This window comes from Hordeum vulgare, chromosome 1H, assembly GCF_904849725.1.
Source record: "Hordeum vulgare subsp. vulgare chromosome 1H, MorexV3_pseudomolecules_assembly, whole genome shotgun sequence".
Classification (NCBI taxonomy): domain Eukaryota; kingdom Viridiplantae; phylum Streptophyta; class Magnoliopsida; order Poales; family Poaceae; genus Hordeum; species Hordeum vulgare.
Window position 1 is genome coordinate 320,665,119 of NC_058518.1, and position 15,575 is coordinate 320,680,693.

A 15,575-nucleotide genomic window follows, 5' to 3' on the forward strand; every position below is an offset into this window, starting at 1 on the left:
AGCACGACGGCGACGACGAGAGGCTCGGCTCCCGCTGCTACGCGCGCTGCGTCGAGGCAGTTTCTGCTCTGCTACACGCCGAGGCTGCTGCTACGCTACCTGCTGCTACACTAAGCTGCTATTGCAGCGTCGTGCTACTACTTCACTACCTCTACCGAAAGTGCTGCTGCTGCCAAACTGTTGTTGTTGCGCCATGCGACCGAGCAAAGCCAACGAACTACCGGCACAAGAGGAGCTGCAGATGGAAGGGGAAGCGGAGGAGAGGGGGCGCACGCTCACCTAGAGGTGAGGAGAATCGCTCGGCTCGAGGGAGAGGAACAATGACGCAGAGGTTTTGTCTACGATCGCCGGAGTGGAGGAAGAAGGGGCCGTCGGGGGGCGTCGATGTTGTCGTACTCATTGCACGCTCGCTGTGGGAATGGATCTCCCATGACCCCCGCGTGCTCCTGGCATTGTCGGAGAGGAAGAAGGCGTCGACCTCATGCTAGCGTCGAGCTCACTTGAGCCCTCCCATGGCGATGGCGTCTCTGGAAACCATCTGACGGCGCGAGGGGAAGAGGAGGAAGGAAATGGAGTGGATAGGGTTGAGAGGAGAAGTGGGGCGACTAAATAACCTCTGGGGTCGCGCTTGGAGCCACTCGATCGAGCGGGAGAAGGGATCGGTGGCTCTAGTCTGGTCGTACTGATGCAAAAAGCCGGAGGAAGGAGACGATCGCGTTGCGGGCCTGCTCGCTGAGGGAGATGGGCCAAAGGAGAGGTAAGTTGTCCCAAGCCCTCTCTCTCTCTGCTTAAAACCGAAAGGAAAAAACAAATCCTACTCTTTTAATAAAACAAGCCCCACCAAATAATTCCCACATAGATATAAAAGGTTTTTTAATAAGACAAAATACCTTGGCTAAGCAGAAAAATATACCCTATTTAAAGAAATAGGTCTAACTAATTATGGCCAAGGTAAAAATGAATACTTTTATTAATAAACCTAAGATGTTTTGCAATAAAAAAATGCCAAGAGCTTAGAAAAAAATGAGAGAGCTTCACTAACCCACTCACAAGAATTGAGACGAGAAGTAGAACATTTTTATTGGGGCAAAACAGAAACTTAGAATACGCCTCAAAAGAAAATAAGAGGATAGAAGGGTTTTTGTACTATGGTGCAACTAGTGGGTTTGAAATGCACTTCTTGCACCCACACATAAACAAACACAAAACATATCACTAAGCACTTGTACAACACATCAAGGTGCACCCACAACACAAGATCAAACAAGAAGCAAAAGGAATATGACATGCATGATGCATGATGCACATGAAATGACAACATCACCAAGTTTCTCATCCATTCACATTGCATCACAAGGTTGCCAAACATGGAAAGGAGTTACAAAGGGGGAAGGAAAAGCATTGGGGCTGTCACACCCGCGCCCGCATCGGCGTGTCTTGGCCCAGCACTCTCTATCCTTCGGACGAGTATGCGTGCACGGCCTCGATGACAGCGCCATCACCCATCCCCTCGTCTGCCCGTGAGGCCCTTCGGGACCCTAACTGGCTCACGGCGATGCACGAGGAGTTCGCTGCCTTGCAGCGGAACTGCACGTGGCACCTTGTTCGGCGACCCCCTAATGTCAATGTCATCACTGGAAAATGGGTGTTCCGTCACAAGACTCGCCCTGACGGTTCTCTCGAGGGCTACAAAGATCGATGGACGGTTCGTGGCTTCCGGCAACGCGCCGGTGTGGACTTCACCGACACCTTTGGCCCGGTTGTCAAACTAGGTACGATCCACACGGTCCTTCAGCTGGTGGTCTCTCGCACTTGGCATGTGCATCAGCTAGATGTCTCCAATGCCTTCCTACACAGACACCTCATCGAGCGGGTCTTCTGTCAGCAGCCTACTGGTTTCGTCGATGCTGATCATCCTGATCACGTGTGTCTGCTCTCTCGATCTCTCTACAGGCTGAAGGAGGCGCCCTGTTCTTGGTACCAACGGATTACTGCCTTCTTGCACTCACTTGGCTTCCGGTCCACCCGCTCCGATGCGTCACTTTTTATGTATCATTAGGGAGCTGCCACTGCATACCTGTTGTTCTACGTCGATGACATCATCCTGAAAGCGTCCACCTATGAGCTTCTTCAGCGTGTCACCGCTCGTCTTCATGATGAGTTCGCGCTTAAGGACTTGGGCCTCTGCATTATTTCCTTGGCATTGAGGTTGTTCAACAGCTGGATCGGTTTTTCTTGCATCGGCAGCGGTATGTGCATGAGCTTCTCGAGCGTGTCGGCATGCTTAACTGCAAGACAGCTTCCACTCCCATTGACACCAAGGCCAAGGTCTCTGCCACGGAGGGCTCTCTCGCGACTGATGCTCCACTCTACCTCTCCATTGTGGGTGCCCTCGAGTACTTGACATTGACGCGCCCGGATTTGTAGTATGCAGTTCAGCAGGTCTGCCTTCACATGCATGCTCCGCGTGATTCACATTGGACTCTGGCAAAGCGTATCCTTCGCTACATACATGGCACCATGTCCTTGGGTCTCACACTGATAGCCTCCGCATCCACCAACATCGTCGCCTACTCAGATGCGCATGAGGCAGGTTACCGTGAGACGCCATGCTCCACGTCCGGCTACTGCGTCTACCTTGGGCCATTGCTGTTCTCTTGATCTTCCAAGCTTCAGTCCATGATTTCCCTCTCGAGCACTGAGGCTGAGTATTAGCCAGTGGCCAATGCCGTTGTCGAGTGCTCCTGGCTACGCCATCTTCTCCAGGAGCTGCTTTGTGATTTCACAAGGCCACACTTGTCTATTGCGACAATGTCAGTGCCTTCTACCTATCTTCCAACCCGATCCATCATCGTCATCGGAAGAATACTCAGCTTTACATCCACTTTGTTCGCGAACAAGTGGATCTTGGGCGCATTCGAGTTCTTCATGTTCCGACGACACAACAGTTTGTCGATGTTATGACAAAGGGATTGTCGACCTCTATCTTTCATGGGTCAGGTCCAGTCTCCGGCGCTGCTTCGACTGCGCATGGAGGGGAGTTGAATATATAGTTTGCATGTATATGTGTATAGCCCAACCCATCTCCTAGCCGTTGTATAGTTTAGATTGAGACCCATCTTGTACTCTATATATATGCACATGCATCCAATTAATTCGTTGTGCATTGCATTGCCAAACATCTTTCTTTACAATGTCCATGGACAATGGCAGCGGGAAGGCCTATCTGGAGATGAACGCAGCAGCCGATGGAGCCCGAAGTGGCCATAGCACCACCCGTGGCTGATCAGAGGAGAACGAGTACGAGGGCCATGCATGGCAGTACAGTATGGGCAGCGGCTGCTGGAGTATACTTACGGAGATTCGATCATTTCTAGTGTTGTGTGTGTTGCTATGACCTATTAGGGCGTGTTTGGTTCCTTTAGTCTACAATAGCTGCATTGCATAGCCTTCTCAACTCAGCCTAGTTGAGGGAAAATAGCCTTAAATGCACCATCTGCAAGTTGTTTCATTGCCTACATGCCCTCTTGTCTGCATGGGTTGAACCACACTGCCTGGTGTTTGGTTGTCTGCATGTTAGTGGACAAACCCAAGGCATGGTGTTTGGTTGTTTGCAACTCCTGGTGTGTGTTAACCTCTTTGGCTAGTTGGTGAGGTTACCAGCACACTTTGGCACAACCATGTACCACACATCATAAGCAGAGCAAAGCGTAAACAGAGCTTCAACTTACTTAACAACATAGTTCACAACGATAGTTCAAATAGTTCAACGCATAAATCATAGTTCAAGCGGACTCGATAGTACTTAGGAAGGTGGTGCCCCGGCCCTAGTACCTGGCGGCGAAGGCTTCGTCGTGCTTCCCGCACTTGTTGACCACCTCAATGCCATCGTCGTCGAAGATGATGACCTTGAGGGTGGTGGGAGTCACGAGCTTGAACGTCACCATGTAGACGATATTGTTCTGATGAATGGCGGTGAAGGTGGCCCAACCCTGATCCAGGGTCACTGTCGTGGGAATGAACATGAAAATAGAGGTGTAGGGTACGAAAGGAGATGGCAGACTCCTAGCTACGGCAAGCTTGTACGCAAGATGTATGAGTTCAGGCCCCTCTCGTAGAGGTAACAGTCCTATGTCTCAGTGTGGAATGTGTATTACATGGGGTGCGAACCCTTGTGTCAGAGGGGAGGGGTGGCTTATATAGAGTGCGCTACTCCTCATCAAGGCCCAACATCTAAGGGTTCGATCAATGGAGTTTAAAGGTGCACGTTACTGATGACGTACGTAATTAATGTTATTTATGATGACCAGCCGAACGCTCACCTGTTGGCCTCCCTGTAGTGGCTTCTGGTCATCTGCGTCGACTCACTTCTTCCGAGTTGAAGTTGGTTGTCGAGTGAAGGGGAAAATACTCTGAGTGATTTCTTACCGAGTGACTTAGATGCTATGGCTATCCAGTCGGATCTTCCTTTGGCCTTAAAGTCTTTAATGAGGTACCCTTGGGTAGGACATCTAGGTCAGGCCTGTGACCCTACCCAAGGTACTTATCCCCATCATAATCCCCCGAATGGATCGGGGTTCGAGTGAGGAAGGGGATGATGCAAATTCTGTCGAGGCATGCCAATTTTGACCGTACTTCCGAGCTTAATAGAATTGTGTGTCGACTCAAGTCTTCGTCATTCACCTTGATCGATTCTGTTGTGAAGCACGTCCAAGTGAATTTAAGCATTGAGGTTGATCCGAGTGGCTAACGAGATCTTGAGATGTGACGGATCACTTCATCAGGTCCGGACTTCATGGGATTAGAAATTTCATTTAGCGCGGGCTCCACGATGATGACGCAACAACCAGGGCAAGTGGGACAACGACGCCTCGATTATCGTGCTGCCCTTATCGCCGCGTCTCGTGTCTCCTGTGTTATCAAGATAGACAGAGATCCGGTTGGTCCACCAGTCAGTGACTCATTCGGGCGGTTATAAATCTAACCGATGTTAGGGTTGGAGCGGTGCTTTTCTCTGATTCTTTCCTCCTTCCTCTCCACCTCCACCTCGCACGTGCTGCTTTGACCTGCCTCCGCCGCCGCTGAAATGTCAAAAGGCAAGATGAGCCAGCTTGAGCGTGCCAAGAAGGGTGGAAAGTCAAAGAAGCTAGGCGGCCGATCTAAATGTGTTGGCTCAGGAGAAGACTCATGTATGGATGTTGGTAAATGAGGTGGTTAACTTGGTCCGTGGCAAAGTGACGGGGATGGACTTGCTTGAAACGTTCCTTGGTCGGTGCATTCAACCTCTTCAGGCGAGGGATTATGCTATGTGGCACTACTCGGGCCCTGAGGATTCCACTCGGTCGTACCCCGAGCCTGCGACAATCCATTAGGAGCCAAGCATGTCTTGCCTTACTCTGCTGAAAACAAGCCACGGAACCTGGTGCGTTATTTCTTTGCTGATTACTTTCATATCTTTGTCGAGTGACTGAATCTTCAGCCGACTGACTTTGCTGCTTTCACATCTTGTAGGAGTGGACAAACATGCATTCACCCATGCCCAATGGGGCACAGCTTAACATCGGTGGGGAAAGTGAAGGTGGTAGCATTGACAGTGACTATACTGAAGACAACAAGGGGAGTGAAGATGACTCGGGTGAGAGTGAGGAAGAAAACCAGTCTCCTCCGCGTCCCGAATCTCGATCCAAGCATCTCCATGATCCGGTGGCTACCCCAAGAAAAACCTTAGTTTCCACTGATATGTCTCCAACGTATCTATAATTTTTTATGGTTCCATGCTATTATCTTGTCAAACTTTGGATGTTTTGTATGCCTTTTATATCTTTTCTGGGACTAACTTATTAACTCAGTGCCAAGTGCGAGTTCCTGTTTTTTGTGTGTTTTTGACCCTTTTGAGAGGAGAATATTAAACTGAGTCCAAACGGAATAAAACCTCTGAAAAGATTTTATCTGGAACAGAAGATATGCACGGAGCGTGAGAAGCAAGGCACATGCCACCACGGGAGGCCACAAGCCCCCTAGGCGCGGCCAGGGGGCCGCGCCTAGCAGGCTTGTGGGCCCTGATAACCCACAAGCATATGGGATCGCAGTAGTTTTCGAGGGTAGAGTATTCAACCCAAATTTGTTGGTTCACACAAGGGAAGCGAAAGAATATTCTCTCGTATTAGCAGCTGAGTTCGTCAGATTCAACCACACCTGAAAGATTAGTGTCTGCAAGCAAAGTATCAGTAGCAAAGTAGTATGATAATAACGGTGCCAGAAACGATCTGTTGACGGCAGACTATTCCTAACTGTTGTATCAATGGTGCCAGTAAAGAGCACGTGGACAGGGAACTATTCTTCCCAGGCAACGGCTCCAAAAAAGTCTTGCAACAAGTAGGAGCGAAGTAGCAAGGAACAGCAGTAGCAACAGTAGTAGCAAAGTGGCCCAATCCCTTTTATAGCAAGGGACAAGCCTAGACAAAGTAACGTAGCGAGGACCAGCAGTAAGAGACTCGTAGGCAGTGGATCAGCGATGGATGAGTGTGACGGATATGATTCATCATGTAACAGCTATAACACGGAGAGATATGTAACTAGATCCCGTTCGTCAATCCAATGTAGGCATGTATTTCGAATGTAGTCATGCGTGCTTAGGGAAAAGAACTTGCATGACATCTATTGTCCATCCCTCCCGTGGCAGTGGGGTCCTAATGGAAACTACGGGATATTAAGGTTCTCCTTTTAATAAAGAACCAGACCAACGCATTAACACGCGGTGAATACATGAACTCCTCATACTATGGTCATCTCTGGGAGTGGTTCCCGCTATTGTCACTCCGGGGTTGCCGGGTCATAACAAATAGTAGGTGACTACAACTTGCAAGATAGGATCTAAAATACACATATATTGGCGACAACATAATAGGTTCAGATCTGAAATCATGGCACTCGGGCCCTAGTGACAAGCATTAAGCATAGCCAAGTAGTAGCAACATCAATCTAGAACATAGTGGATACTAGGAATCAATCCCCGTCAAGAACTAACTCGATTACATGATAGATCTCATCCAACTCATCACCGTCCAGCAAGCCTATGATGAGATTACTCATGAACGATGAAGAGCATCATGGAATTGACGATGGAGAAAGGTTGATGATGACGATGGCGACGATTTGCCCTCTCCGTAGCCTGAAACGGACTCCAGATTTGCCCTCCATATGAAGAACATGATGTGGCGGTGCCTCCGTATCGCCAAACGCGATGAAACCTTCTCTCTGATTTTTTTCCAGGCGAGGCGGAAGAAATAGAGCTGATTTTGGGGGCGGTGGAGCCACGTGGGCCCCACAAGCCCCCACGGCGTGGCCAGGGGGGGTGGCCGCGGCCTATGGGCTTGTGGCCCACTGGTCCACCTCCTCGGGTGGATCTTTGCGCAGGTATTTTTCTTTTATTCCAGAAAAAATTTACGTAAATTTTCAGGAGGTTCCGAGAACTTTTATTTCTGCTCAAAAACAACACCATGGCAATTCTATTGAAAATAGCTTCAGTCCGGGTTAGTTCCATTCAAATCATGCAAATTAGAGTCCAAAACAAGGGCAAAAGAGTTCCCAAAAGTAGATACGACGGACACGTATCAACTCCCCCAAGATTAAAGCCTTGCTTGTCCTCAAGCAATTGAGTTGACAAACTGAAAGAGACAAAATAAAAACTTTGACGAACTCTGTTTGATCTTGTTGTTGCAACTATGTCTAACTCATAACCAGAGTTTCAGCAAGATCACAAGCAAACCACATAAGCAAATGACATCTAAGTCTCACGGTAATCTCATATCAATGGCATAATCAACTAGCGAGCAAATAATAATAAGTCTCAAACGTCAACACTTCAACCAAAACAACATGAAGCAGTACGAACAGATGGTATCCCACTAACACTTTCTGAGACCGCAAAACATTAATGCAGAGCACCTTCAAAGACCAAGGGCTGACTAAACATTGTAAATCAAGGCAATGAAGATCCAGTCATAGTCATACTCAACACAGTTAAAAGGAAAGCGTAAAATGATAGAGTTGCTCTCAAATTGGTGCTTTTGTAAGAGGAGGATGACTCAAGAGGAACATAAATAGATAGGCCCTTCGCAGAGGGGAGCATTGAATTGCAGAGGTGTAAGAGCTCAAGCTTTGAAAACAGAGATAATAATTTTGGGTGGCATGCTTTCATTGTCAACGCAATGACTAAGAGTTCTCAACATCTTCCACGCTACACATGCTTTAGGCGGTTCCCAAACAGAAAAGTAAAGTTTTGAGTCCCCCACCACTAATCAATCACACTCCATGGCTATCCGAATTCTCGGGTATTGTGCATAACAACATCAATCCTGGGGGAGTTTTGTTTGCAATTATCTTTTCGATTTGAGCATGGAACTGGTGAAAGTACGTGGATGTCGCCTACAGGGGGGTGAATAGGCACTTTAAAATAATTACGGTTTAGGCTTGAACAAATGCGGAATAGAACTGACGTTTAATTTGTCAAGCACAAAACCTACAACAACTAGGCTCACCTATGTGCACCAACAACTTATGCTAAGCAAGATAAACAACTAAGTGATAGCAAGATATATGACAATAAACAATATGGCTATCACAAAGGAAAGTGCATAAGTAAAGGGTTCGGGTAAGAGATAACCGAGGCACACGGAGACGATGATGTATCCCGAAGTTCACACCATTGTGGATGCTAATCTCCGTTGGAGCGGTGTGGAGGCACAATGCTCCCCAAGATGCCACTAAGGCCACCGTAATCTCTTCACGCTCTCGCACAATGCAAGATGTCGTGATTCCACTAAGGGACCCTTGAGGGCGGTCACTGAACCCGTACAAATGGCAAACCTTGGGGGCGGTCACCGATACCCGTACAAATTGCTCGGGGCAATCTCCACAACGTAATTGGAGACCCCGACGCTTGCCCGGAGCTTTAGACCACAATGATTGAGCTCCGAGACACCACCAAGCTTCTAGGACGCCAAAGCATCCACGAAGAACAATATCTAGGGTACTAAGTACCAAAGGTAATAAGCTTCTCAAACTTCACTTCCACGTCTCACCATGGAGAACTCAAACGATGCAACTAATGCAATGGCAAGGGAACACGGAGTGCCCAAGACCTTCTCTCCCAAATCCCACCAAAGCAACTAATGCTAGGGAGGAAAATGAGACGAAGAATGAAGAAGAACACGAAGAACTCCAAGAACTAGACCCAAGGGGTTCCCCTCACTTAGAGGAGAAAGTGATTGGTGGAAATGTGGATCTAGATCTCCTCTCTCTTTTCCCTCAAGAACTAGCAAGAATCATTGGAGGGATTGAGAGTTAGCAAGCTCGAAGAAGGTCAACAATGGGGAAGAACACGAGCTAAAGAGATAAGGTTAAATGGGGAAGAAGACCCCGTTTTATAGGTGGGGAAAAATCCAACCGTTAAGCCTCAGAGCCCGCACACAGCGGTACTACCGCTCATGGAGCGGTACTACCGCTCGGTAGGTTCACCAAATATGTTGAGGCCAAAAAGTATGCAAAAAACAGTCCGACGGAGCGGTACTACCGCTCCTGGAGCGGTACTACCGCTAGGGAGCGGTAGTAAAGAATTACTACCGCTCCGGGGGCGGTACTACCTCTCCGGGGGCGGTACTACCGCTACACGAGTGGTACTACCGCTTGCACCAGGAGCGGTACTACCGTTGGATACTGAAACTGTTGTAACTTTCGCATACGGACTCCGAATTCAACGAACCCAAGTTTGTTGGAAATATAACAACATGGGCTAACACAATCTTGAAAGAAATATCAATAAGAAGCAAGTGAGAAAAGTTCCATAAGAAAATGGTGAGAACCCTTCTTTGAATAAGAGCTGTAAAAACTCCCAACATCGAAAACATCATAGAAGATGCATATGGACTCCGTTTTTTGATGAACTCGAGCTTGTCATGAAGATGAATATAAGCTATAAAACTCACAAATAGAAACACGAAACAAGAACCAACAAGTATGATGCAGGGATGCAAATGGTTTGAGCTCTCAACGAACGATACGATCAAGCTACTCACTTGAGATCCCCCCTTGACAGTACGACAATCTATCCTAAAACAGAAAACCTATCAAGGGCAAACCTATACCTTGCACCTCGTCCTCTTGAGCTAGATGACGATGATCTTGGCTTCCTCAAGATGGACCACCTTTCTTGATTGTGTTGGCTTGATGAAGACTAGTTGATTGCTCCCCCATACACACTATGGGTGAGCCGCTCTTCAGCATATCTTCACAAGTCCATTGCCACCACAATGGACGGCAAGCATCAAGCATGATATATTCGTGCTAATCCACTTGAACTTGCACACCGCAATCTTGATGATGATCACCACTTGACGTCATTTTTCATGGGTTGTATGAGATCTTCCTTTTGACGCAAGCCCATGGAATCACACCTAAACCCCACATAGAACTCTCACAAAGACCATGGGTTAGTACACAAACACGTAATGGACAATGCTTACCATACCATGGGATCACTTGATCCCTCTCGATACATCTCGTATGCTTTGTGTGTTGATCATCTTGATTTACTCTTTGTCTGAGACCTTGCTCAACCTTGTGTCTCTATGACCATTCTTTGGATAATACCTTGAATACCATCTTGGTCATCATATAGACTCCTTGAACCCAACAGATGGACTTCAAGAAGTGCCTATGGACAAATCCTATAAATATAACTTAAGGCAACCATTAGTCCATAGGAATTGTCATCAATTACGAAAACCACATATGGAGATATATGCTCTAACAATCTCCCCCATTTTGGTAATTGATGACAACCACTTCAAGAGAGTTTATATAAGGAAATAAGCATAACCAAGCTCACACATACAAAGCAATAATGCATGCGTGCAAGATGTAAATGCTTACGCAATAAAAGCAAAACCCTCAAAACATATCCAAAGTAAACTCTCTAAACTTCTCCCCCATTGGCATCGATTGCCAAAATGGACGAAAAGTTTAGAAAGCCAATATAGTAGGTGGTCCTCCAAAAAGTGTGTACTTCTCAGCAAATGAGTGCAAAGAAATACACCAATACAATGATAAGTAATTGGAGGAAAACAAACTATATTGAGGACCCAAAGATTGCAAATAAAAGGATCGTATGCCACAAAGACAAACAAAAAATAGAGGCAAGCAATCAAAAGATACCAGGTGGAACAAACAATCATATGGTCCTTGGAACCACATGAATAAAAGATATTATGATAAAGGCATCAGAGTGTTTTATCAAAACTAGAGAAGCTCCCCATGATTTGTGCACTAATACAAGATTTTTGTATTTGATACAAGTGCACAAAATAGGATCGTTGCTCCCCCAAAATTAATAAAAACACACAACGAGTGCAAGAAATAGATGAGACAATAAGCATATCAATTGCACAAAAAAAATGGTTGAGCAACATGTAAAAGAAGCAACTTAAGAATAAGCTCAACCAAAATAATGTGTGTGAGTCATGGCAAAGCACTTGAGAAGACTAAGATAAGGATGAGCATTACTCATCAACATAGTCTTGATGAAATGAGACACAAAGTGCAAGACATATCATTCCCACACACACATACTAGAAAATGGGTTCACAAGCTTACTAATAAACAAAACAAGAACCAACGCTTGTGACAACCCATGGTGAAGATAGGAAATAAGAACCTTGTCAAGAGAAGGGATACCAATCGAAATGGAAAAACCCTCATCAAGACAAGCATGAGGAAAAATAATCTTCACGACCAAAGAGTGCATCAAGATGTGGGAAAATAAGATACGCACTCAAGACAAATCCTTTCACGAAGCCACCAAAAACTGAAAAAGGAAATGCAATGGTGGACGTGAAAGAAAATAGGATATCAATTAGAGATGTAACTTCTCTCATGTGTAAAATATTCTAAGTAGAAGACAATGATGATGATATGTATCCACAAAGAAGGATATACACACAAAATGGTTACAAGAAGGAACAAACAAGATATCCAAAAGGAAGTCATAAATATATCAATAAGATTTTTGCTTGGAAGCGTAGCACATGGCCTAATATTTTCTTATTGTACAATATGAACTTCCAACATACGAACATCAAAGACATCCCAACTAGGAGTAAGACATCATCGTTCGGATGCTTTGAGATAGGAAACAAGTACTACAAGAACGAATCAAGAGATTCATGCCATGATGCAACCTCGAAAACAAAGACAGGTTTGGGCCTTTGCAAGAAATGAATGCATGAAGTAGATACTTGTTACCGAGACAACATTGGATTGATGTTGTAGATAGTTGTTCGTTGATCATCCTAACTTGGCTCCAATAACCACATGGTCTCAACACCTTCCTTATAGGTGAGACGAGCATCCAACGCATCTCCAATTGTTCCTGGAACAACAAAACAAACAAAATGGTGCCCAAGCCAATTGGGACCAAAGAGTTAGAAAACCAACAATACATAGGACAAACTCCACATAAATATGTGCACATAAATATGTGCACATATATATGAATTTGAATTTCATGCACACTTTAGACAATTTATGACAAGGTGGAGTTTCCCCTATATATTGGGTCAAAGAAAGAAAGCAAGCAAAAGAAGCTATATATAGTAAATATGCATGCTCCAGGCTTTCAATAATCAACTCAACACAAAGTTGATAATACACCAAAAGACAAGGTATCAAGTGATAATAAGATACCAAACAAAAAACTATCACTTGAAGGATATCAATTAAATGATACCTCAAGGAATGAGATATCCATTTACACATGCCAAATAAAAGGAAACAAGATACCAATTGAAGGAAAACAAACACGAGGTATCTAGTTTCCAAAAGAGAGCTAGGTTCCAACAAACCAAACCCTCGACAAATTTTCATGATGGCACAAAGCATCATAAAGAGCAAGACTTGCCTCCCATCAACACACACTTGATGGGGATCAAAAGATTTTATGATGGGCGAATAAAGAGAGTGTTCTAAATAAAATAGGATAGCTCCCCCAAGGGATGTGCATTATATAGAATTTGCATTTAAATACAAAATGCACAAGATGGGATCATCACTTTCTCTCTATATATAAAAACGCTAGACATGTTAAAATAGATCCACAAGAGGCAAGGAAGACAAATGAAACACAAAATCCAATGTAAAGACGATTAGCAATTCCTACCACATGATGGGAATACCAATTGTCAAGGACAAGAAGTATTTTGGAAATGATACTCATTGGTAGATCGCAAATATATCCAAGATCATCTTGACCCATAAAACGCAAGCAAATGACACTTGTAGAGCAAACATGCCACCTAGGAACAAGATAATTTACAATATCAACACTAAGTGGCAATACCTCAAATGTACACATTCTCTAGGCTTGTAATATGCACATAGCATATTACTCCCCCATAATGTGATAACCCAACAATATTAACAAGTGGCAACTTAAAACCAACAAGAGATAATTAATGGACCATATAGAATTTGAATTTCTCATGAGTAAGACATACCATATAGAAACTAGATAATCTTGAAATATCAATCCTAAGTGGCATTCCCCATGTATACACATTTATAGGATTGTGAGGTGTGCAAAGCACATCACTCCCCCACAATTGGATAATCCATTAATCATTCACAAGAGCCACCAAAGATACAAACAAGATGCAAAAAGGCTCAATACAAGACTCACATGTACATGATATGCAAACCAACAAACACATACTCGATTACTCAACATAAGCAAGTTGGAAACTCAACATGTACAAACACATGCAAGGTACAAAACAACAACATGCAAAGGGGCAAGCAACTAACAATGTAAACAGTTTAAGTACAAGTTACCATAAGGAGGCACATTGGATATAAGATAGAAACTCGATAATCCAAATGACTTGGCTTGAGAAAATATGAATGATCAAGACCCCTTAATTCTTCATTATGTATCCAAGTCTCTAATGTCCTCCACAAACACCTATTCATCAAGTTTGAGCTTGTTGGTCCCCAACCACGTTGGGTCCTAAGAGGTTAGTCACAATAGGCTTGGCAACCCAAATGGTACTTGTCTTGACACCACTTTGAGTACCAAAAAACTTGGCAAACACATTGCCAACCTTATCCTTCCCAAGTGAATAGATATCATCAATAATGATTGGGTTGGATAAATTACCTCTCGTGCAAGAAGAAGCGAAGTGACCCTTCTCACGACATAAGTAGCAACATCTACCCTTTAATTTCTTCCCTATTGATTTCTCAACATGAGTAGTGTTAGCTTGGGTCTTCTTGGGAAGGGGCCTTTGTTCAACTTGTAGTTGAGTATGTGAGTGCACTTGTGGCCTCTTCCCTTGTTGCTTGTGACTTTGGGGCTTCTTCTTTAGTGGGCAAGATCTAACATGGTGCCCTTCAATTTTGCACTTGAAGCAAATAATCTTGGCCGAATTCTTGACTTGTTCTTGGCCCTTCTTCTTGAAGCTTTGGGACTTATTCTTGTTGTTGGAGTTGAATCCAAGTCCATATTTGTCATTTGGGGATTTTTGCCCACACAAGACATTGTTGAGCGTGGACATTCCTTCATGACTCTTTTCCAAGTATTTCTTCAAGGAAGTGACTTGGGCCTTGAGCTCTTTGATTTCCTCTGCATGGTTAGTATCAACACAGGTACTAGAGGAAGTATAAGCTTCATTGTTAGAGCAACAAGGCATGGAAAGTAATTCGTCACAAGATGTAGCAACATTGTGAGTAGATGAATTACGAGGACTAGCACATGGCAATATAACTTTTTGACAAGAAGTAGTGCTGATGTCCACATGAGGCTCACTCGATGTTACCTTGGTAGTAATAGCCTCATGAGCTAATTTTAGCACATTATGGGATACTAGAATATCATCATGAGAGCTTGTGAGCATTACATGACTTTCTTCCATTTTCCCATAATTGCTAGATAGCAACTCGAGTTGAGCCCTTAGATCAACATTCTCCTTTAAAATGGATGCTTCACAAGAAGTAGAATTAGTAGCACAAGCATCATTATTAACAATAAAAGGAGAAGGAAACTTGGAAAGCTCTTTAGCATATGAAGCTTCAAGTTGAGCATGAGACTCGGTGAGTTCGATGAGCGAACTCTTGATAGCCTTTGAGCCATTTTCGAGGTGCTCATAGTCCTCAACGAGTTTAGCATGTGCAACTTCAAGCTTATCGTTTTTAGTTCTAAAATCATTAGCCACCTCGAGAGCTCTATCATGGGATTCCTTTAATCTAGATAATTCTATAGCAAAGGTTTCCTCAAGAGATTCCTTGGTGGTTTGTTCATTTTCAAGAGATTGAGATAGCTGTGTGATCTCATTAGCGTATTCACGCTCATGACCTTCCATTGTCTCAATGGTGGCCTCATGCTCCTCGAGATGAGCTTCCAACTCCTCAATGTATTTCTTGCCCTTAGTGGCAATAAACATGATTTCCAAGAAGTTGGAACAAGCAAGTTTATTCTTATAAAAAGATTTAAAAATCATTTCACCCTTAATTTTCAAGGATGCAAT